This window comes from Mobula birostris, chromosome 25, assembly GCF_030028105.1.
Source record: "Mobula birostris isolate sMobBir1 chromosome 25, sMobBir1.hap1, whole genome shotgun sequence".
Classification (NCBI taxonomy): Eukaryota; Metazoa; Chordata; class Chondrichthyes; order Myliobatiformes; family Myliobatidae; genus Mobula; species Mobula birostris.
In genome coordinates, this window is record NC_092394.1 from 32,382,772 (window position 1) to 32,405,681 (window position 22,910).

The following is a 22,910-nucleotide window of genomic DNA, read 5'->3' on the forward strand; positions in this document are numbered from 1 at the left end:
GTAATAATGCTTGCCAGGATTGTTTGGGGCTATCATAAAGTACAATTTATTAATGCTTACTATTCTGCCCCATCGTCCCTTCACTTGAAAAAGATGCAGGCATTTTCAAAGCAGTAACAAAATGGAATTGAGCACGAGTTTCTTCTTACACTGCTACTTGCTTCTCTCCTCTTCACTGCATCAATGAAGCACTTAAGTTCTCTTTCTGGCCATTATGCATATTGTACCACTATGTTTGCATGCATTTAAGTACTGAATTAAGCAAGCGATGGTTCAGAATAATCATCTGCCTGCTATTTACTCAATTGCTCAATCATTGAGGTCACACAGTGAATAAAAAGAATTGGGATCACGCATCAAGTCCACTTACAGAAACAGAGTAGTTCATAGCTGGACTAGCTCACGAAGCACATCATTAAAGTAAATTACTGGCTAAGCAGAAGAATTTTTGGCCTCCAATTTGCTGCCTTCCTTCCACCCCTTGTTCTGTTCCTAATTCCAGCTCTCGCAAACCTCATTGCCTGGTTTCGGTGATACCGAAATATTTTGGGGAATGTTTACACATAATTGAGAGAATGTTTACATCAAATCTACCTGAGTGAAACTCACTGGAGCAGCACTGGCTGTCCGTACTGTAAGGTTCTGCCAGCAAATTTCCAAACTTTTAACTCAAAATGTTTGTTTTCATTTGATTGCTCTCAGCGATGGTGTCCAAAGACCTTTAAATTCAGAGATTTTTCAAAAAAATATCAGTTAGTTAAATTCATAGAGAATTACCTTGTATGATATATTTCACCCAGTCTTACATCTCTGGAATATCATAAGCAGTCTCTCGGGATTGGGGATGATGCTGTCATAGGTTTGCTGCATGTCAGCATTCATTGTGACAACACCAAATTATGAAAAGGGATAGAGAACTTGAATAATTTTGCCCACTTACAAATTCTCCCTCATGACAGTAATGTTTCAATAGGGCAGCTGTGTTGGTGTGGGGGGAGTCTCAAAGTCCTTCCAAGTCCAATACTCAATGAAATACTGTGAAATAGAAAATGATTTTCTTAGAAAAATATCATAAAGGTTCTTGAAGATGCATATAACATAGAACAGTACAGCCCTGTACAGGCCCTTCAGCCAACAAAGCTCTGCCAAACTTTTAACCTACTCCAAGATTAAACCTTCCCTCCCACATAGCCTTTTATTTTTCTTTCATCCATGTGCTTATCTAAGAATCTCTTAAATGTCCCTAATGTGTCTCACCCAACCACCACCCCTGACAATGCATTTCATGCATCTACCATTTTCTGTGTAAAGAAACACGCCTCTGGCATTCCCCCCTCCCCCCTCCCCCGCCCCCCCCCCCACACACACACAATATAGCCCTCCAATTACCTTCAAAGTTATGTCCTCTCATATTAGCCATGAGAAAAAGGCACTGGCTTTCCACTCTTCCTTTAGTCAGCAAAGCCATCTAAAACAGTCTAGTAACTCCAGTCACTTCTGGATTTGTGCAACTGCAACCAAGTGCAGGTCGATTCATATGCTGAAATTGCTCAACTACTCAACAAGATTGAGGGCAGCAAGTGCTCAGACAACCCTATGTCTCTTCATGAAGAACAACTGGAAGCTTTTCAAACTTTGAAGGCAGCATAGTGTAATGCACCTGCAGTAGGAATCCCCAATACGGGTGCACCATTTACCCTGATGTCAAGAAGAAACATGGCTACATGATGGCACTTAACTGAGGAACATGGAGACCGACAGCATCCTGTTTGTTATTCCTCGGCTAAATTGGCTGATGTAGCATTAAGATGGGGTCCTTATTTGTGAGAAATGCAGGCAACCTGTCCTGCAGACGTGGCTGTTTCTAGCATGGTGCAATCAATTTTAAATGTTTGATGTCCACATTTAGTACACACTTTACCGACACTGAATAGGGCCTCCATATAAAATAGCTAAACACAAAGCACTATCTTAGTATCTTTAATCTTAGTTTTCTCTTCACTAGTAGACATTTAGCACTGTCTGTTCAACTTTCTTTTGCTCTATCAACTCTTAATAAAATGATTGTGAAGCAATAAGTTTTATGCCTCTTTCCTGACTTCTAAAGTAACCTTGGATCAAAATCCAACATGGCTTTCCTTAATCCTACTCACGAAGGCCTTTCCAAGCTCCCTTGTAGCTTGCCTAATTCCCTTCTTAAGCTCCTTCCAGGCTCTCCTACGTAGATCTCTCAAGTGCCTGGTCTGATACTTGTTTTCTGAACCTTAGGTATGCTTCCTTCTTCCTCTTGAGTAAATGTTTCATCTCTCTTGTCAGCTGCATTTCCTTCACCTTACCATTCTTACACTGCCTCAATAGATCAAACTACACAGAACCCCATTCAGATGCTCCCAAAACGACCTCTTCATTGTATATTTCCTTGAGAACATCTTTACCAATTTACACTCCCAAGTTCTTGCTTAGTCTCATTATAATTAGACCTCCCGCAATTAAATACTTTCCTATACCGTCTGCTCATATCCTTGTCCAAGGCTATGCTAAAGGTTAGAGAATTGTGGTCACTGTCTCCAAAATGCATGCCTACTGAGAGATCAGTCGCCTAACCAGCTTCATTGCCTAGTACTAGATACGAGGACAGGTTTTACATGTGGTTATGAATCCCAATTAATTAATTGTAACTGTTCAATAAATCAATGGAACATTTAAAGATTATTCATGAGGGAGACTATATTGCCGCGAGAATTGTACTATATTGGACAGAACACTGTTATTATTAGATTTAACAAACATATGTTGACACAACAGCACAATGAGTGCTAAGGAGAATTTTTACATTTTTTCTTGAGTGGAGAGATATTCATGGGAAATCATCCTGGATTATGAGTTAAAGTAGAATTTTAGATAACTGTGGATTTTTTCAGATTTACGGTTTTTATATTCTGTGCTTTTCATCCGTTTCTTTTCTGCTTTGTTGTGTGAGGTGAGGGGAGGGGATGTGACGATTCATGTTCTTGTTGCCTCTGTTAGTTTTTTGTGTGGAGGGAGGGGTTGTTTGGGTCAATGTTTTTGTTCCATTTTGTGCACGGGGGGCGCACCTTTCAGATTCTTTCTTTGTTTCATGGTTATCTGGAGAAGACGAATCTCAGAGTTGTATATGGACGCATACTTTGATAATAAATGAATCTTTGTGCTTAACAACTCTAAACACGTTCAATAGTTGACAGCTAAGAAAAAAGCTTTCGTTATGAATTTAGTTATGTAAAAATTGCAGATTGATTCCAATTCTCCATCCATCTGTGGACACATTCAAAGCTGAACACTTCAGTTATTCTATACTTCTAGCTCATGTTTTTGTGTTCAGCCCACTAACTTAGGTATAAGATAGCTAAGATACAGACCGTTACTTTGACAGTTCTTGTGATTTATAAAAGAGATGTGTTAGGCATGTGGCATATCGCACATTTTGTGCAATTCTTCATGTAATTGCTTCTAGCCCTGATCATTTTTTTTTCCCCTACAAGAAGACATACTTCTGTGGGATTCCAGTCCTTTTTCATACAAAGTTTTACAGCAAGAGAAGTAGAGTAAAATAGGATGGTTCTATTTCCCTTGTGTAGATAGTAAAAAAAATTAGTGGTATAGTCATCAAGTAATTGATAGAAAGATTAAAAGGAAGGTGGAAGTAGAAAATAATCATCTATCAGGTAATAGGGATCTTAAACACATTGGCTGAAAGATTGATGGAAGGTGCATCATATTTAAACCTCACCATCCAGAACATGCCTTCTTTTCATTACTACCATCGGGAAGATGCAGGAGCTGAAAGACCCACACACAACAGTTTAGGAACAGCTCCTTTCCTCCAACATCAGTTTTTTGAATGGCCCTCGAACACATGAACATGAGGTTGTTTTCCTTGATTTTGCACTGTTTGTTTATTTTTGTAATTTATAGATTTCTTTATGACTATTTGTACTATGTGCTGTGTTCAGTGTGTTGTGCACTGTTGGTAATGTGTTTTGCAACGTGGCCCCGGAGGAATGCTGTTTCCTTTTGCTCTATTCATGTACGGTTGAATAATAATTAAACTTGAATTTGACTTTGCACTGTACTGCTGCCCCAGAACAACAGGTTTCATGTCATATGTCAGTGATGAACCTGAATCTGATCCTGATACTATGGTCCACAGGTTTACTGACTGAAACCTGTGGTAGCTCATTATTAATATTACAGGTATGATTGGCCATGTGGCTGCTTTCTGTGCCTTACATTTTCTATGACTGCATATGTTATAGAAAATATTTATGCATGCAAAATTCGTATGAGAAGCAAACAGAAAACTTTCACACATCATTGAAACCAATGCATTTCTGACTTGCAGTACAATCTCAATTACATGACACATAATTTGGCAATGTTCCCCCTTTACCTCTGCCACAGCATATCAAGAAAGAAGGACTCTCCCTTGAGATCAGTTGACTGGTTCCCATTCGTGGAACAGAGGTCCTGGTTTGAAGTCCTCTATTTAAACAGAAGCTGATTTGAGCCTAAAGCCAGATTCTCCTACACCATATGAAATGAGAGTTTATAGGCAAATAGGGAGAGGTTTCACTACAGTTATCCCGAGCCCTAACTCATTCACATCTGAAAGATAGTGTGCAGTTCTAGATTTCACACTTGAGAAAGGACTTAGTAGCTGGAGAGGGAGTAGCATGAATTTTTCCAGGTCTTAAGTATCATTCTCTGAAGTCAGATAATGCTCTTTTCTCCCCGTGAACTATGGAATAAATCCAGTTAACGTTTATCAGGTTTTGACGCTAGACACAAAGAGCAGTATGTTTCATCAGTGAGGTTATTTATGTCTAAGACACATTTGTAAAAATAAGCTGAGAAATGCTGTTATATCTCTCACAGCTCACATGAATAAAATTCGCCTTCACAGGGTACAAGCTGTCTAAAAGATAAATTGAGAAAGGTAGAATAATGATTAAATTATTTGACTAATAATATTGAGATTTCATCCATTTCATGTACGCATGTTCACTTCCCTGCATGACGTGTAGATTTTTTTATTTAATTGTTCAGCCTGAAATCTAAAACATATTACCAGGATTATGTAACTGTGAAACTGCTGGATGTTTTGGTCATTTAAGAAAAGAAATCAGCTGTCTTTAATAAGATTAGTTTTAATATCTGATTCTTTGGCACAGACGGTCTTTGAGCTCCTAATTTCACTCTGAAATAAGCACGCGGTTAAAAGACAATATAAGGCTCATCATGAGATCCACATCTTTATAAATAAAATAAGAATTAAAACAACCTTGGAATTCCAATGGTAAAGCTGGCAGAGACTTAATATAATGCAGATCATACTAAAGGTGATTATGTTATTACCATTAGGCTCTTGAACCAGTGCGGATAACTTCACTCATCTCAGCACTGAACTGAGTCCACAAATTTATGTCCTCGCTTTCAAGGGCTCTACAACTCATGTTCTCTGTATTTTTTAATTATTTTTATTTTTTTCTCAGCTCAAGCTGGACCTGACTTGAGCCCAACACGTAGGTGCAATTACAAAGAAAACACAGTAGTGCCTCTACTTCCTTAGGAGTTTGTGAAGAGCCAGCATGCCAACCTTCTGTAGATGTGTGGTGGAGAGTATGTTGACTGGTTGCATCTTTGCCTGGTATGGAAACACCAATGCCCTTGTATGGGAAGTCCTACAAAAAGTTATGGATGTGGCCCCATCCATCAAGTGCAAAGCCCTCCCCGGCATTGAGCTCATCTTCATGAGATCTTGTCACAGGGAAGTAGCATCCATCATCAGGTACCTTCACCACCCAGGACATGATCTCTTCTCGCTGTTGCCATCAGGAAGAAGGTACAGGAACCTCAGGACTCACACCACCAGGTTCAGGAACAGCTACTACACCTCACCATCATGCTCTTGAACAAAAGGAATAATTTCATTCAACTTCACTTGCCCATTATTGAAATGATCCCACAACCAATGGACTCACTTTCAAGGATTCTTTATCTCGAATTCTTGAGATGTATTGAATGTTTATTTATTATTGTTATTTCTATTTTTTGTATTAGCACTTTGTTGTCTTTTACACACTGATTGAATGCTCAAGTTGGTGCAGTCTTTCATTGATTTTGTTATGGCAGTGTTTCCCAGTCTTCTTTAGCCCAACAACCCCCTAAAGCACTTTCATACTTGGCAACGCCCCTCTAAAGCACCTTCATACTTGCCAGCGCCCCTCTATAGCACTTTCAAGCTAGTCAATGCCACTCTTAGACACAATATACTTTCTGGTGTAAAAAACATGTTTACCATATGCAAACATGAGAAAATGATTCTGCTTTAAATTCTTATTTATCGTTAAACCTAACTTACACAGTACCTGTGCGCTGTACAGCAGCTTTGATATCATTGTGGTCCTTGAGCTTGATGGTTTTTAGCAAGAGTTCAAATATCTGGTTGAAGTTGTGACAGCAAAAGCCTCAAGTCCCCATGCAAAACAATGTCCAAGTGGCTTCTGTTTTTTATGAGTATGTGGTTCACTGCACTGAAGCCTCTTTCAACAATGTAGGAGGATGAAAATGCAATGAAGAGAAGTTTGGCTCTTCTCCAAAGACAGGAAACTTTGTATGACAGTGTAGCTGCATACCACAAAAACCGACATTTTTGAAAAGCATTTTTGCTTCTTCTGCATTCTGAATTTTGTTAATTACTTCTCTTCCCATTCTTGCACCTAGCAAAGAAATGGGTTAATTACCCAGTCCGGAACTTCCAGATCATTCAAATCCTTGAATCATTTCTGAAAATCCTTCTTCAGTGACTGTTGGTGTAAGCAGTACTCTTGCAAACCACCATCTGTGAAAGAGGGTGTCATACTTTCCATGCAGGAAAACTGTGAGAACATTCTCCTCCCAATGCTTTGCTTATAGTTTTCCAATTTTCCAATAAAAGTGGACACAGCACTTTTTGCCTGGATGAATTTGAAATTCTCACCCTGCAGATTCATATTTAGGATGTCTTCACATAGAATTTCAATCATGTTTCCCAAGATCTCAACAACTTTCAGCAAAAATTCAACCACAGTTTCAAAAGGATCAAAGAAAAGTTTTAAGCAGCAGGCAATGCACTTCAATGTCAAGAAGCAAATGTTTGCACTTGTCATCATTATCTTGGCATAACTGGTGAAATATTCTATTTAATGGGTGAGCATTAATTTTGTTGATAGCAGATATTACAAGAGTCATGCTTTAAAAAAGGTGCTGGCTGAGAGATGTTGACGATGAATTACACAATGGTTTGCAAACAGACTTGAAATTTCACTTTACATAAGTGCTACTAAACCAGTATGGTGACCTAACATATATGCTGCTCCATCTGTTGCACAAGAAATCATGCTTCGAATCAGAATACATTTATCCTCAATATACATTTTAAGCTCATCATAGATTGATTCTTTATTGATATTTGTTCTTATATTTTACAAAAGAGAATTTCTTCATAAACATTTCCATTTTTGATAAACTGTATATATGCCATTAGCAATGCCTCATTGTCTCGCACAGTTGACTCATCCAGTTGACCCCAAATTCTATTTTTTGTAGCTCTGTGTCTAGTTGATACTCAATGTCTTCACTCATTTTGTCAATACGATGAGGAAGTAATTTGAAAATACTGGTATCCATTTTGAGAACTGTGGTGAGCACTTCTGATACAGCGGGCATTATTAATATTTCCCCAATTGTATGAGATTTTCCACACTTTGCTATAATTCTGGAAATGTTATAAGAAGCAGTGAGACCACTATCAAGGTCATTTTTAGCTTTCTTGGCAAATGACTGAAATGTGTAATGCCTTTCAAATGCTTCTTTCATCTTCTGAAACTGAGTAATATCATAAGTAGCCTTTTGAGGGTCTCTTTAATGGAACTGTTTCTACAATCTTAATGGTTTTGTGGCTGCATTAGACGGTACAGTATTACAAATAAGACACATGGGGTGTTGCTGATCTGATGGGAATAGAATAAAATCATACTCCAGGTACATAACATTGTTTTGAAACACTTCCTGTAGATTTTGTTTCTTAGCAGGATTAGAATTCAAGGCTTCACTGCCTTCAGACTCACAGAGATCATGCCATATGTATTTATCTATCATTAATGGGGCTAAACTAAAATTAAAAAATGAACACAAACTAGGAATGCCTCTCGGACGTTGACAACGGCAGTGAGTTGACACGGTCGGTCAGGTCTTGTACCTCAAATAAGAGTGCCAACTACTGCCCCCTCCCCAACAATTTCTATTTCCCCTAACGACCCCCTGTTGGGAATTTCTGTCATATGGTTATTATTCTATGACTTTATTGAGTATGTCCACAAGAAAATGAATCTCAGGGTTGTATATGGTGGTATATATGTACTTTGATAATAAATTTACTTTGAATTTTAAAAGCTGATGTATGGGCATAGCCAAGCACACTCATTTCTCAATTGCTGGGAACTTTTGGACTATTCAAGTGGTGTTTGGCATTGTAGCTTTCTGGAGATTTACATAAAGATTGCTGTGAAGGTGTAATTGTTGAATGCTACTGTGTAGTGACTTTGTGATGATACCATTTGTAGGTATGACTAATGGGACAATGTGCAGTACATGTGGTTTACGTCCCGTAGTCTTTCAATTTCCTCTTCATTCAGCATATTTCTGGTGTCCTTTACCTATTTATGTCTGTATGTTATGTGTGTTTGGAATGGCTATATCTACTAAGTTATTCTTGCTTCTTTATTCTGTAATAGTATATCCAGACAGTTATTATGGATTGACCTATCTGGAATAATGATTTAATATGTAATATGATTTGTAGAACTTTGATTCTAAAACTGGATAAGGCTTGCATTTATACTAACGTATAATGTATTTTATGAGCTTGCATTTTAAAGCAAGATTTTGGTGAATGATGATTGCTACTTGATTGTGCCTGTGTGAGTAATCAGATTGAGTTAAACTGCTGAAGAATCTGGTAATATGTTGGATTGCTTCTGATTGCTCTTGGCATTTTCTCTATTTATTATCTTGAACTTTTTCATCTTTTATTATGCATTTTTGACCATTTTTTGTGTTAACCACCCGGTCCTGCCACATGGAACCACTCAGTTTCTGGGAAGAGGTCTCCATCTCTGAGCCAGCATTCGATGTTTTCTTATCAATGTCTAGTCTGCTCAAATCAGGCAATGTCTTCCATGGCGAGTCATGCTTTTCTATTGTTTAACTTTTTGTGCTCTGGTGATAACTTCTTCATTTTTCTGGGTCGTGCTTTCATTTAAGTTTAGTGGTGTGTACATCTCATCAAGATTGCATATGCTCGCACGAAGTGCGGAATCCTGTTATCGTTGATGAAAATATATCCTTAAAAATTTTATCTGACTGTTGTGTAAATTTTTTGTGCCTGTTATTTTACTTCCTCCTTCTGTCCTAGGCAGTGTTAGTTTAAGTGTGTTCGGGTGTATATTGCATTTTCTAAAATTTGTCATTTCAGTTCTTATTTTTCTTTGGAAATTTTCCAGATTGGTTTCAGACTAAGAGGCTATGCCAAAAAAATACGATAACATGGATATAGCGAAAGTGTGTATTGTCTTTTTTATATTTTTGAGCTCTGCTGGGCAGAATTTTTTAAGCTTTGAAGTAAATTCTGTCGAAGTTTTTCCTTTTATCGCACTTTGATCTATTTTTTTTGCTTCTTGATATCCCAGATACTTACATGTTCCATGTTCATCCATCGGTTGTATTGTATCCTGCTGCTCTGCTTTATATTCTACTAGCTCTATTACACCTTTCTTTATGTTTAATGTTCTGCATATCTAGTCCAAAGTTCACATTTATATCTGCTGTTTCAATTAATTTAATGGATAGAAGGTGTGTGAAGGCATAATTTGTTTGGCTGTCTCTGATTTATTATCCTATTTCCGTCCAATTCAGAGAGCAGGTTTAAAGCTAGACAAAACCAATAGTGGGTTTAGAGAGTCACCCTTGGTTTATTTCAATAAAAGTGTTTGTTCTTTCTAACCTATTAATAGGTAAGGTAATTATGGTACACCAATGCTTCATCAGATATATTATAATTATTAGTTTGTATTTGGACAGTTTGACTTCCTTTGCACATTGGTTGTTTGTCAGTTTTTGTTTGTGTGATTCTGTTGTATTTCTGTGTTCTACAGTGAATTCCTGCAAGAAAATTAACCTCAGAATAGTATATCATGCTTTGATAATAAATTTACTTTGAACATTGAACTTTTTGATTTGTTCTGTTTTTGTGCAACTTTGAGTGATTGCAGAGCAGTAAACTTCTGATAGTTCAAATAAAAACATACTTTATTGCAGGAGAAAAGTGGTTAACATTTCAGCACCAGGATGCTTTGATCAGAAATGAGAAAGTGGGAATCAAGTTAGATCAAGTGGCAGAGAAAGTATGGAAGAATGATAGATAAAACAAAGGAAATTTCTCTGAAATGTGAAATAATAAGACAATTAACTACATATCTTTTTGTCGATGCTCTTTAACTATCTAAATGTTTCCAGCAATTGATGATTTTGTTTTCAGCAACTGCATTTTGTTTTCCAACTCCTCCAAGTGCAGTTGCTTTTGAGTTTACTGATACATTGAGAGGAAATGAATTTCAAAATAGAAATCTGTTTTTCTATCCTGAGAGAGACACATTTGCCAGTGCTGGATATCTGCACATTTCTGAAGGAGTTATTGTTCGCGTTTGAGCTTACATTGAATACTGCTGGGAATCTCTTCCAGAAATGGCAAAGTAACAAGATGCCCAAATACATGCACCAGGATGAGGATTTAATGGAGGCCAGCTTCTCCGATTCTTTGGAAACATTCAGCTAGTTTGAACTACCATTATAAGACCATAAGACTGTAAGATATAGCAGCAGAATTAGGCCATTCAGCCCATCGAGACTGCTCTGCCATTCTATCATGGCTGATTCAGGATCCCACTCAACCCCATACACCTGTGTTCTCACCATAACCTTTGATGCCCTGACCGATCAGGAAAATATCAATTTTCACTTTCAATTGACCTATGATCTTGGGCTCCACAGCTGTCTGTAGCAGAGCATTCCACAGATTTACTACTCTGACTAAAAAAAAAGCCCTCCTTACCTTTGGAGTCACCCTCGATTTTGAGACTGTGCCTTCTAGTTTTGGACACCCCCACCATAGGAAATATCCTCTCCACATTCACCTTATCAAGTCCTTTCAACATTCCATCGGTTTCAAACAGTTCACCCCCCCCCCAACATTCTTCTAAATTCCAGTGAGTACAGGCCAAAAGCTGCCAAGTGCTCCTCATATGTTAATCCCTTCATTCCCAGAATTATCCTCATGGACTTCCTCTGCACTCCCTTCAATGAAAACACATCCTTTCTGAAATATGGGGCCCAAAACTGTTGAAAATATTCCCATTTAGATAATAGTCTGCTCTTTTGTTCCTTTTACCAAAATGCATTATCATACATTCTCAACACTGTGTTCCATCTGCAATTTTTTGCCCATTCTTCCAATTTGTCTAAGTCCTTCTGCAATTGCATTGTTTCCTCAACACTACTTTTCCCTCCACCTACCTTCATATCATCTGAAAGCTTTGCCTCAAAGCCAGCAATTCCATTATCTCAATGTGAAAAGTTACAGTCCCAATACTGTCCTCTGAGGAACACCAGTAGTCACTGGCAGCCAACCAGTAAAGGCCCCCTTTATTCCCACTCACTGCCTCCTGCCTGTCAGTCATTCCTCTAACCATGCCAGAGTCTTTCCTGTAATACCATGGGATTTTATCTTGTTAAGCAGCCTGATGTGTTTATTTAATGTCTTCTGAAAGTCCAAATAAATGACATCCACTACTTTTCCCTTGTCCACCCTGCTTATTACTGCCTTGAACTCTAACGGATTTGTCAGGCAAGATTTCTCTTTACAGAAACCACACTGACTGTGACATATTTTATCATAGTCTCCAAGTACCCTGAAACCTCATCCTTAATAATGGACTCCAACACTTTCCTAACCACTGAGGATAGGCTAACTGGCCTATAATTTCCTTTCCTTTGCCTTCCTCCCTTCTTAAAGAGCAGAGTGACATTGTCTTGGCACAATATGGAGCACCAAGGATTCAGTGCTTATCAGATAAACCTTCATGAGAATTTTGAAAAGAGAACACTGGTAAGGTTGTGCCCAGAACAAATTATATCAATCTGACTTACCAGTTCAAAACATGTGGAATAACTTCGACCCACAAATTAGTTCCCAAGTATGAAAATAATCGGCTGAAAACCTGATCAAGTAATTCCATTACTTCAGCACTTTGTGAATGAAAATAGATGGTGTATTCTATTATACTCTAGAAATTAGAACAGGTATGAGCTGCAGTTGCATGCCTGATGAGATTCAGGCCTCATGCAGCACTGCTTTGGTTGAATTTCCTTTTGAAGAATTGCTAGAAATATTAGTCTATATCCTCCTGAGGAGTGACCGTCATTGGGCATTCACAGGTTTTGGTTCACAGTGCTGGACCTGAAAACTGCAAGTTTCATTCTTACCTTTGAGGAACTCCATATCACCTTCCCACACCCAGTTTGCCCCCGCCCCCCATAGGACCACCCAACTCACTATCAAGCTCAATCGCTGACCATCTCCTCAGATCACGCAGGCCCCAACACCCACAACCTTTTGATTCGTGCACAGTCCGCTGACTCACCTACTGCTGCAATGTTCTCAATGCCCCCAGTTCTTTGAGGCCCTGACTGACAACGTGCCAATGCACTGAGACCCCCGTGACCCCCAGCGGAGACCTCAAACTTCAACCTTTATCTCCAGTTCTGCTCTCCTAGACTGTGCAGTCCTCAGCAAAATCCAAAGGGTTCCCACTGATTTTGTTTCCTGATGTCTGTCCCGAACAGAACAATATCCTTTGCTCATAATGCAGTATAGAATGAAAAGTAAGGCACCTCTTCAAAAAGTGCAACTTACCTGTCAGAAGGTAGATGATGAAACTGTCATTCACACTCCTCCCTATTGGTGTAGAGAGTGGCTGTAACAGTGCACTGTAGTTTCATATGTAACACACAGTAAGGTTTCACTGCTAATGTAATGGTTTCTCTGTAGCAGCAATGTTTGCGTTATGACTAGAGATAACAGGGCTTTGGAATGTGGGGCTATCCAATGAGAGGAATGTTGTTCTTTCTTGTGAGTCTGGAAGAGAGATTTTCGCGGTCATTTGTCGACGAGAGAAGACGAAAGAAGATGCGTGTGGAGAGACTGGGAGACCACCGGACGGAGTGGACTGGGAGCGAGGGACCGAAGGTCGGTGACGCTCGGAGGAGGTCGATGGTTGATGAATGGCCGTATCAGCATCAGTGAGCTCCAATGTGTACTTTTGACTTTTTCCTTAAAATGGGCCCTTTTTCTTTTTATTTTCTTCACTAACCCTCTGTCCAGATTAAGATTTATAAAGTTGAATCATTTAATTGCGTATGTTGTACTGTCTGATATTTTGTGGTGCGGATTTGTAACCAGGCAACACATCACACAGCATCCACACAAACGAGATTTCTCAGTTTGGCGGGGCCAGAAGTTGTCTTCCCCTAAACCAACACGTGCTGGCCAGGCTTGAGGGTTACACATATAGTCAAAGTTAAATAGCCCATAACGGTCCCTTCAGCCCATTTTGTTTAATAAGCCAACCATTTCCACCTGAGCTAATCCCATTTACCTGAATTTGGCCCTCTAAACTGATCTACAAACTTCTACAAATGTACCATGGAGAGCATTCTAACTGGCTGCATCACCGTCTGGTATGAAGGGACGGGGGTGGGATGGAAGCTACTGCACAAGATCTAAATAAGTTGCAGAAACTTGTAAATTTAGTCAGCTTTATCTTGGGTACTAGCCTCTGTAGTATCCAAGACATCTTCAAGGAGCGGTGCCTTAGGAAGGCGGCACCAATCATTGAGGATCTCCACCACCCAGGACATGCGCTCTTCACAGCGTTACTGTCGCGAAGGAGATACAGAAGACTGAAGACACAAGTTCAATGATTCAGGAACAGCTTCTTCCCCTCTGCCGTCCAATTTCTAAATGGACATTGAACCCATGAATACTAGCTCACTACTTTTTTATTACTGTTATTTTGCACTATTTATTTTAACTTTGTGTATATATATATCTTAGATAGATACGGATATACACACACACTTAATGTAACTCATTTTTCCCTCTATATTTATTTAGCAAGTACTCTATTGTACTGCTGCTGTAAAGTTAACAAATTTCACAACATATGCCGATGATATTAAATCTGATTTCTGATTCTGATCATATCCATATTCTTGTCTAAACCAATTCCATCTACAGTCTGCCAGTGACTGCATAACAGGCTGCGCCCAAATAATGATGAGTTGGAATACAGGAGAGAGATAGAGAGCGCAATAACACGGTGTTGATACAATGACCTTTCCTTTAGTGACAGTGAAACAAAAAGAGATGGTTATTGATTTCAGTGGCAGTGAATGTGTTCCTGTCTTCAGCAATGGCTGAGGAGGTTGAGAGCTATAGGTGAACATCACCATTAGCATCTGCTGGTCCAATTACACAGATGCCACAACCAAGGAAGCTCAGCAGCACCTCTACTTCCTCAGGGAAGTAAAGAAATTTAGGTTGTCCCCCCTCAACCCTTATCAAATTTTAATTGATGCATCCTGCATGCATGCCTCACACCTTGGTATGGTAACTGCATGAAAATGCAGAGAGTTATGGACACAACTCTGCATGTCATGGAGACTAGCCTCCCTTCTATGGACTCTGTCTATACTTCTCACTAGCTCAGTAAAGCAGACAGCATAGCAAAGGCCCCTCCCACCCTAGACATTCTCTCTTCTACGCCACTCCCATTCAGAAGATACAAAAGCCTGGAAGTATACACCACCAGGCTCAAGCACAGCTTCTATCAGATTGTTATAAGACTATTGAAAGGTTCCCTGGACAGAAGATTCAGAAGCCTGATGGTATGTTTTTTCAGACACTTTAGCCTCCTCTGTGTCAGGAAAAATGCCCTAGCCTATCCAGCTTTTCCTTATAACTCAAACCCTCCAGTCTTGTTTACATCCTCACAAATCTTTTCTGCATCCTCTCTGGCTTCATGACATCCTTCCTCTAGTTGGGCAACCGGAACTGCACACAATACTCCAAGTGTGGTCTCACCAACAGCCTGTACAGTTGCAAAATCACATTCCAACTTCTGTACTCAGTACCCTGACTGATGAAAGCAAGCCGAATGACTTCTTCACCATCTTGTCCACCTATGCCTCCACATTCAGGGAAGTATGTACCTGTACCTGTACCCATAGGTATGTCTGTTTTACATTTCTCTCCATGACCCTACCTGGCCTTTTAGTTTTATTTATATTCTATAGCAGATGGTTGCTAGAGGACCATTGTAACCATAAATTAATCAGATCTGTAAATGTGACATTGATTTGCATTATCAGTGTATATAAATCGTCTTCAGTGTGGACAAATCTTTGGTTAGCTGTTAATGTAACAAAGATTCTGGAACCCATGGACCACCACTCATTCATTCATTTATTTATTAAGAACAGATAACAATAATAATTCTATTGCTGTTTTAAAAACTTGATTCAAGGATATTCTGGAATGATAGTGCAGATTTTAAAAGCTTGCTGCATCAGGAAAAAAGAATTAGAGCATACATAATATATATATAGGGGAAATCTGATGATATCCCGGATTAAAAGATAAAGTAAATCATCTGGAAATGAAATTCTAATTCTGGCACTGTATGTGTCTTTTTAAAAAGCCTGTTTCTCTGAGACCAGTTTCATCTCAACCACTTTTATGTTAAGCATCAACTAATGGAAAAGATTATAATATGATGTTTGGAAAGATAACATTGGAACTGCTTTATCATGTTGTCTCAGGAGAACCACTCTGAATATGGGACACCAAATCAAAAAGTCAGCAATCTTTGAGATTGTAAATATTAACTTTTAAAGTGAGGGGCTCAAATGTTATCTTAAAGCAAAAATCAATAAAAGTGATCAGGACTTAATCATTACCTATTTCTGCTCTCAAGAGAATTATTTTCCCTAAGCCAGCCCAATAATTACCACAGGGGCCTCTCTGTACTGTAAACATGCTCAGGTCAATTAATCTGTCTTTATGTTTCTGCCCATCACATTTCTTTCATCAGTTTTAGTATTCTAACATTAATAATTTTACTATTGTTGTTATTACCAGTGTGGGATTTCATACTGAAGCAAGCAAATTACTTATGGCCAAAGCATCCAATTATAATTGGGAAATAGACTAACACACATGGGATTAGCACCATTTTGAGCATTAATTGGGGGAAAACAAACTGTGAAAACTAAAACCCATTCATCAAAAGGTGAACTATAATGACACTATCGCAAGAGAAAATATTCTGCAAATCAAAATGATACAAGGAGAGGGTGGGGGAATCCAAGAGTGCAGGGCAAATTTTAACTGATTGTCAAGAAGAGTGAAAAAGCAGCTATAATAGATTGGTTCCATTTGTCATTCCAGTTTCCAGATTCAATCCAGCTAATCTTGGAGATGAATGAAATAGGTAGACCAGTTTAGCCATGCTCCAAAATCCTAAATAAGGTAGATGACTTCAACAGGACTTTGATGGCTGCTCATTTAATGAAACCAGAATGTAGCAGAGGCCCTCCAAAGTGATTAAAATACTTTGATTACAGGGGGTCTTGAAGTATAGAAGCCTCACAAAGTAAATATACAATATCTACCTGATTCACGAGACATCTCCTCACATTTCATATTGACAGAACCTTTCTGTAGCCATCATCCCCAGACCCGACACATCTTTGACTATAGTGACTTCATCTGCTCTCCACGTCTCCTGCAGCCACACTTATACTGTTTTGGGTGCCAGCACTGGATAATTAAATTTAGGTCAGGTTGTATTTTCCTTTTGAATCCATTGCCTGCCTAAATTCATTTTAAAAATATAGTGGTGAGTACCAGTCTAATTTGCCACAGATTTTGAGGAATTTAAGCCACAGTGCTGTTGGGTAGATTTATACCAAGTTTCTGAAATAGCGATATATTGTGCTTTCACAATGCAGTCTACTTCTTTTGCTGCTCTTCGAGGGAGTGCCTCTCCAAGGGAAAGGTAGATTGGATGGCCTCTTTCTCACCTTGAGATCTCAGTCAAATGTTTCTTTAATTTTCTGTCCTCTTACTTTTAATTTTTCCTCTTTCCCCACTCACTTCCTAATCATAGCTCAAGTTTAAATGTCGTTCAACCATACATGAATACCCATGAATGCAGCCAAATGAAACAGCGTTCATTTGTTCTGACGGCACTGTTCCAATGAAACTCAGTGTCAGCTTCAGGAGTAGCACCTCATCACCTGATTACGTTTATAAGAACTTTCCAGAATCAGTAGCACTAGAGAGACTGCAGATGCTAGATGTCCAGTTCAACACATCCAAAGTGCTGTGGAACTCAACTGGTCGGGCAGCACCTATGGAAAGGAATAAAGAGTTGACATTTTGGGCCGAGATCCTTCATCAGGACCAGAATCAGTGTTGTGTTCTTCTCTTCAATACTCACCTGATGTTACTTTATCCTAAGCAGCAAAATCTCTTTTTTTTTCATTTGTATCTTCCCTGTTTCCACTACTCCACAGAATTTAATTCCAGTTTCTTTATTTCTCCTTTTCACCCATTTCCCTGCATCTGAAGGTTATCAGCCTGAAATGATAATTGTGCTTGTCCTTTTCCAGGCTCTGACTGACCTGAGTATTTCCAGTCTCTTCTGTTTCTAATTCAGATTCCCAGCCTCCTAATCATTTCTCTTTATTCCATTTCCTTTACATTTCAATGTTGGGATTTAATTTACGATGCAACAAATGAACCATTTACAATAATAATGATCCAGACTGCCTTGTGGCTAAGGTACTAAAGTATCAAGTTGATTTTGATTTCGCTCTGTGTTCCAAATATCAATCCACTATGCTTGAAATTCAATCTCTTTTCCTTCTAACTACTGCAGTCGAGACAGAATTAAGAGTCTTGTTGGTAAAATTCCTTTTTAAATTGTTGAATCAAGCTTTGATATAACCCTATAATTGTAGCATTCAGAAACCATGACATTTGGACTTAATGTATCAATTATTAGTGGTCAAAATAGTGTATACTCATTATAGTCTTAAGTGGTTTCCACCAACAGGGTACCCTTATACTCTATCTCATTTGTAATAGCTTCAGTATCCAAATATTATTCTTGGTCTTCAGACATTTCTGCTATTTTCCATAAGAATTCATAACAATTTTCATTTCCTTTTGTACAGGGAAGTGGTGTAATCTTTCAATAAATGACAGTTGCTGTTTCCTTTCAATATAATGAAACATGCTCACACTCAAATTTCTGAGCAGTGACATTTTACATTGAATTTAAATCTGTCCTTTATTTGTTTAGTTTTAATCTACTATTAGTTATGGCATTTAATCTTGTGTTACACTACACTGATTTTGAACAAATCTCGGAATAGGGAAGAGGATAATTAACTTCTAGATGTATGAATTGTAATGCAAATTAAAATGATTCAGATAAGTGCTCATAAAAAATAGGATATTATTGCAGATGTATGCTCTAATCTACCATCTGCTTAAAATATAATTTTATAATGATAGACTTCTGTTGCAGAATTATTGCAATTCATGTTTGCTATGACTTTAATATAATAAATGTGTGACTAGATATCTTTATTTTCAAAACTAGACTTAAAATAACTATAATGAAGGATTTCGCAAAAAAAATGTCAACCCGTTTCTCTCTTTCAATGGTGTCTGGCTTGTTAAATCAATCCAGCTGTGGCTGGATTTTATCCCATTTTCAACATCTGTGGTTCTTTTTAACTACTAAAGGTTTCTTCATTTTGTGAGTTGTGAAGTGCAGAAAATGGTCCGTAAGTCACAGAGCAAAGTGAACCCTTTTTCCCCCCCAGTAAGGAAACAAGATTTATTAAAGCGTCAAAGGAATTGGCCAACTTACAATGCACTTGGCATCTGGTGCAGGGGTTAATTTTATCCATTCCCAGTGATGTAAAGGGGAAGAACTGATGCGCTGTTTCTAGCGAAACAGATAATTCTTTTCCCTCCATTTTGTTGCTCAAGGTATCATACAACATGCCAAGACTTTCCCCAGACTTCTATATGCATTTTAATCTTCAGAAAAGAAAATCAAAGCAGATGAACAGGGGTGATTTATCCTCGTCACATTATTACAAAAACTACATGACTCTTTTTGTCTACTGTGCCACTTATTATTCAGAATTTGAGATCGATTTCACGTGCCCTCTATCTTGAGTTGCAGTGAAGTACTAGAGATGCTTCACTGAAGCAAATTTCAAAAACAAATTTTTCTCGTAGATTCACACTTGGTTTAGTTTCTTAGTATTGATTTGGATGTGGTGAACTTTGCACTCTCAAATATTACACTGGCAATAACGTGTGGTGGTTTGGCTTTTGTCCACCGCAGATACCAGACCATTCTGTTGAGGTAATGCCCTGAGCAAGTGTTGTCAAAACCCATGTGCTGAATCTTCTTTCATTTTATTAGTTACATGCTATTCAACAATTTTTCATTTTTCATCATATACCATAAAAATATTCTCACTGAGATTTCACTTGCTGTTTCTTCATCTTTCTGTTGCTGGTGCTTCATAGAATCATAAAGTATTGCAGCGTTTGACCCACTAAGACTACACTGCTGATTTTCTCCACATGAACCACTTAATTTAATCTCCCTCTCCTGCTTGCTTCAAATATCTGTAATAGCTGTTCTCCTCAAGCATTTATGTAATTCCCTTTTAAGGGAATTAATAGACTCTGCGTCCACAAAGCTAGCGGTACTCAACCTAACCATCCTCTGTGCAAGTAATTCTTCCTCTGCATCATTGAAACTTGTGGATTTTCCTTTGACCATTACAAACAAGCTCTCAGTATTTTCCTTATCATAGCACTTCTTCACTTTTATACTAATGTAAGGTGACTTCTTAAGCCTCTCAGCTCCAAAGGGATTAGCCCTAACTTATCATTATATCAGCATGAAAACAGACCATTTGGCCCATGCCAGTTAAAATGCCCCATCCAGTCCCATTTGCCAGCATTTGGCCCAGAACCTCGTAAACTGTTCCAATCCATGTACCTGCTCAACTCCCTCTTAAAAGTTGTTAGTGTAACTAACAATAGTTTCAAAGTAACTATGCAAAAAAAAAAGATAGGTCTGGTTTGCGGGTTGAGATTCTAAATTGGAGAAAGGGCAATTTTTGATGGTATTAGAAAGGATCTGGCAAGTGTGGACTGGGACAGGTTGTTTTCCGGTAAAGGTGTACTTGGTAAGTGGGAGGCCTTCAAAAGCTTGTATGTGCCTGTCAGAATAAAAGCTAAAGATATCAAGTGTAGGGAATATTATTCCTCAAGAGATAAATTGGGAGGAGAAGATGGCGACACAGCACAGTTCGCAGCGGCCACTCTGGTGGTGATGTCTATCATTTGTCAAGTAGGGTGCCATGCACAATCCTGATTTGATAGAGACGGACATGAGAGCACAGAGGAACATCTGGTAAAACTTCTGAAATGCCTGCTTCGCTGCTGCTGCTACTGTGCGTTCCGGAATCTCCGGAGGAGAAGGCCTCGAGTCCTTGGCTTTGCTTGTTGCTCAGCGGCCGGGGCGGGGTCAAATCGCTCGGTAGAGGATGGTGCTTGGAGAGGCTGTGTTGGAGGGGCTGGCCAGAGCTCGAAGTTTTCAGATGGACTCAGAGTCGACTGTGGTCGGGTGCTTCTGAAGCATCGGCAAGTTGTTGGCGCTTGGAGGTTCATGGCAGGGAGAGTTTCTCCCTTCTGCCCCCTGCCTTAGATGATGTGTTGATCGGGACTTTGAGACTTTTTTTTTACCGTGCCCATGGTCTGCTTTTTATCAAATTATGGTATTGTTTTGCATTGTTGTAACTATATGTTATAATTATGTGGATGTGTCAGTTTTAATCTTGGCTTGTCCTGTTTTTTTGTGATATCATTCTGGAGGGAACATTGTATCATTTTTTAACGCATGCATTTCTAAATGACAATAAACAAGGACTGAGCGTCCTCATAATCTAATCTAATATTGAGGCCCTGTTTAATTACAAACATTTGTAATTTATTTTCTTTTATTGATATAGAGCGCAGAGAAGGCCCTTCTGGCCCTTCAAGCCACGGCACCCAGCAATTCCCCAATTTAACCCTAGTCTAATTATGGGACAGTTTACAATGACCGATTAACATACTAATCTTTTTAAGAGAAAAAAACAGGTGCATAGCAGGTATAGGCAGGTATAATCAAATGAGGTGCTCATAGAGTATAAAAAAGCAAGAGAGCATTTAAGAAAGAAAGCAGGAGGGCTAAAAGAAGACATGAGGTTGCTCTTGCAGACAAGGTGAAGGAGAATCAAATCCTAAAGGATTCTACTGTTATGTTAGGAACAAAAGGATTGTAAGGACCAAAATTAGTCCACTGAGAAACCAGAATGAATATATGGAGCCAAAAGAGATGGGGGGTGGGGGGGGGGGGGATCTTAATTTTTTTTTTTTGCATCTGTCTTTATTCAGAGGATAGATACAGAGTCTATAGAAGTGAGGCCAAGCCACAGAAACTTCATGGACTCTATACAAATTACAGAGGAGGAGGTGTTTGCTGTCCTGAGGCAAATTAGGTTGGATAAATCCCCAGGGCCTGACAAGGTGTTCCCTCGGACCCTGTGGGAGGCAAGTGCAAAAATTGCCGGGCCCTAGCAGAAATATTTTAATCATCCTTAGCGACAGATGAGGTACCAGAGGATTGGGGGATAGCTAATGTTGTTCCGCCATTTAAGAAAGGCTCTAAAAATAAACCAAGTCCTGGCAATATCCTTGTGAATATTTTCTGAACTATTTCTAATTTAATAACATCCCCCCTATAGCAGGGTAACCAAAATTGAACACAATACTTCAAGTGCCAGTATCCTGTACAATTGAACTATGACCTCCCAGCATTTATACTGCCTTGATTTATGAAGCCGGGCATGCCAAAAGCCTTCTTCACCATCTTATCTAACAATGACACACTTTCAGGTAACCATATTTTTGTACTCAAAGTCCCTTTCTTCCACAACATCTTGCAGGGCCCTGCCGTTCACTGTGAAAGCCCTACCTGGATTTAACTTAACAAAATGCTACATCTTGCACTTGATTTAAATGTAACTCCATTTGCCATTCTTCAGCCGACCGTCTCTGAAATTATTAACATGCAACCGCCAAATATGTATGACACCTAGAACTATAAAATACATTAACTACAAACACAAAAGCACACAGAAATAACTAAAGCGAAATTAACGTGAAGTGAAATATTTTTTGAAAACTAAATTAATTATCACTGCGCATCCCAATCATTGGAGTCTCAAACTCACAGTTTGTGAGTACCTGCCCAGGAATAACATCTAGATGAATGGCTGAATAATCAATCATATTAGTGTCACTCACTTTAATTCCATGCTGTTATTACTTCACAACAATTCACTTTTGTGTACTTACAAACAGCTTATGAAAATTCATGCACACCACTAATTATTATATTATCTTCATCTATGATTCCAATGTTTTTTTCCCAGAGACATGTATCATTTCCTGATTTATTTTTAATGGAATGGTATGACATGCCAGTTGTCACTCACAAATCTTCTGACAAAACTTTTCTTTCACAAAATAATTCACCAGAAATTCAGCCTTAGTTGGCAGTGCTGAA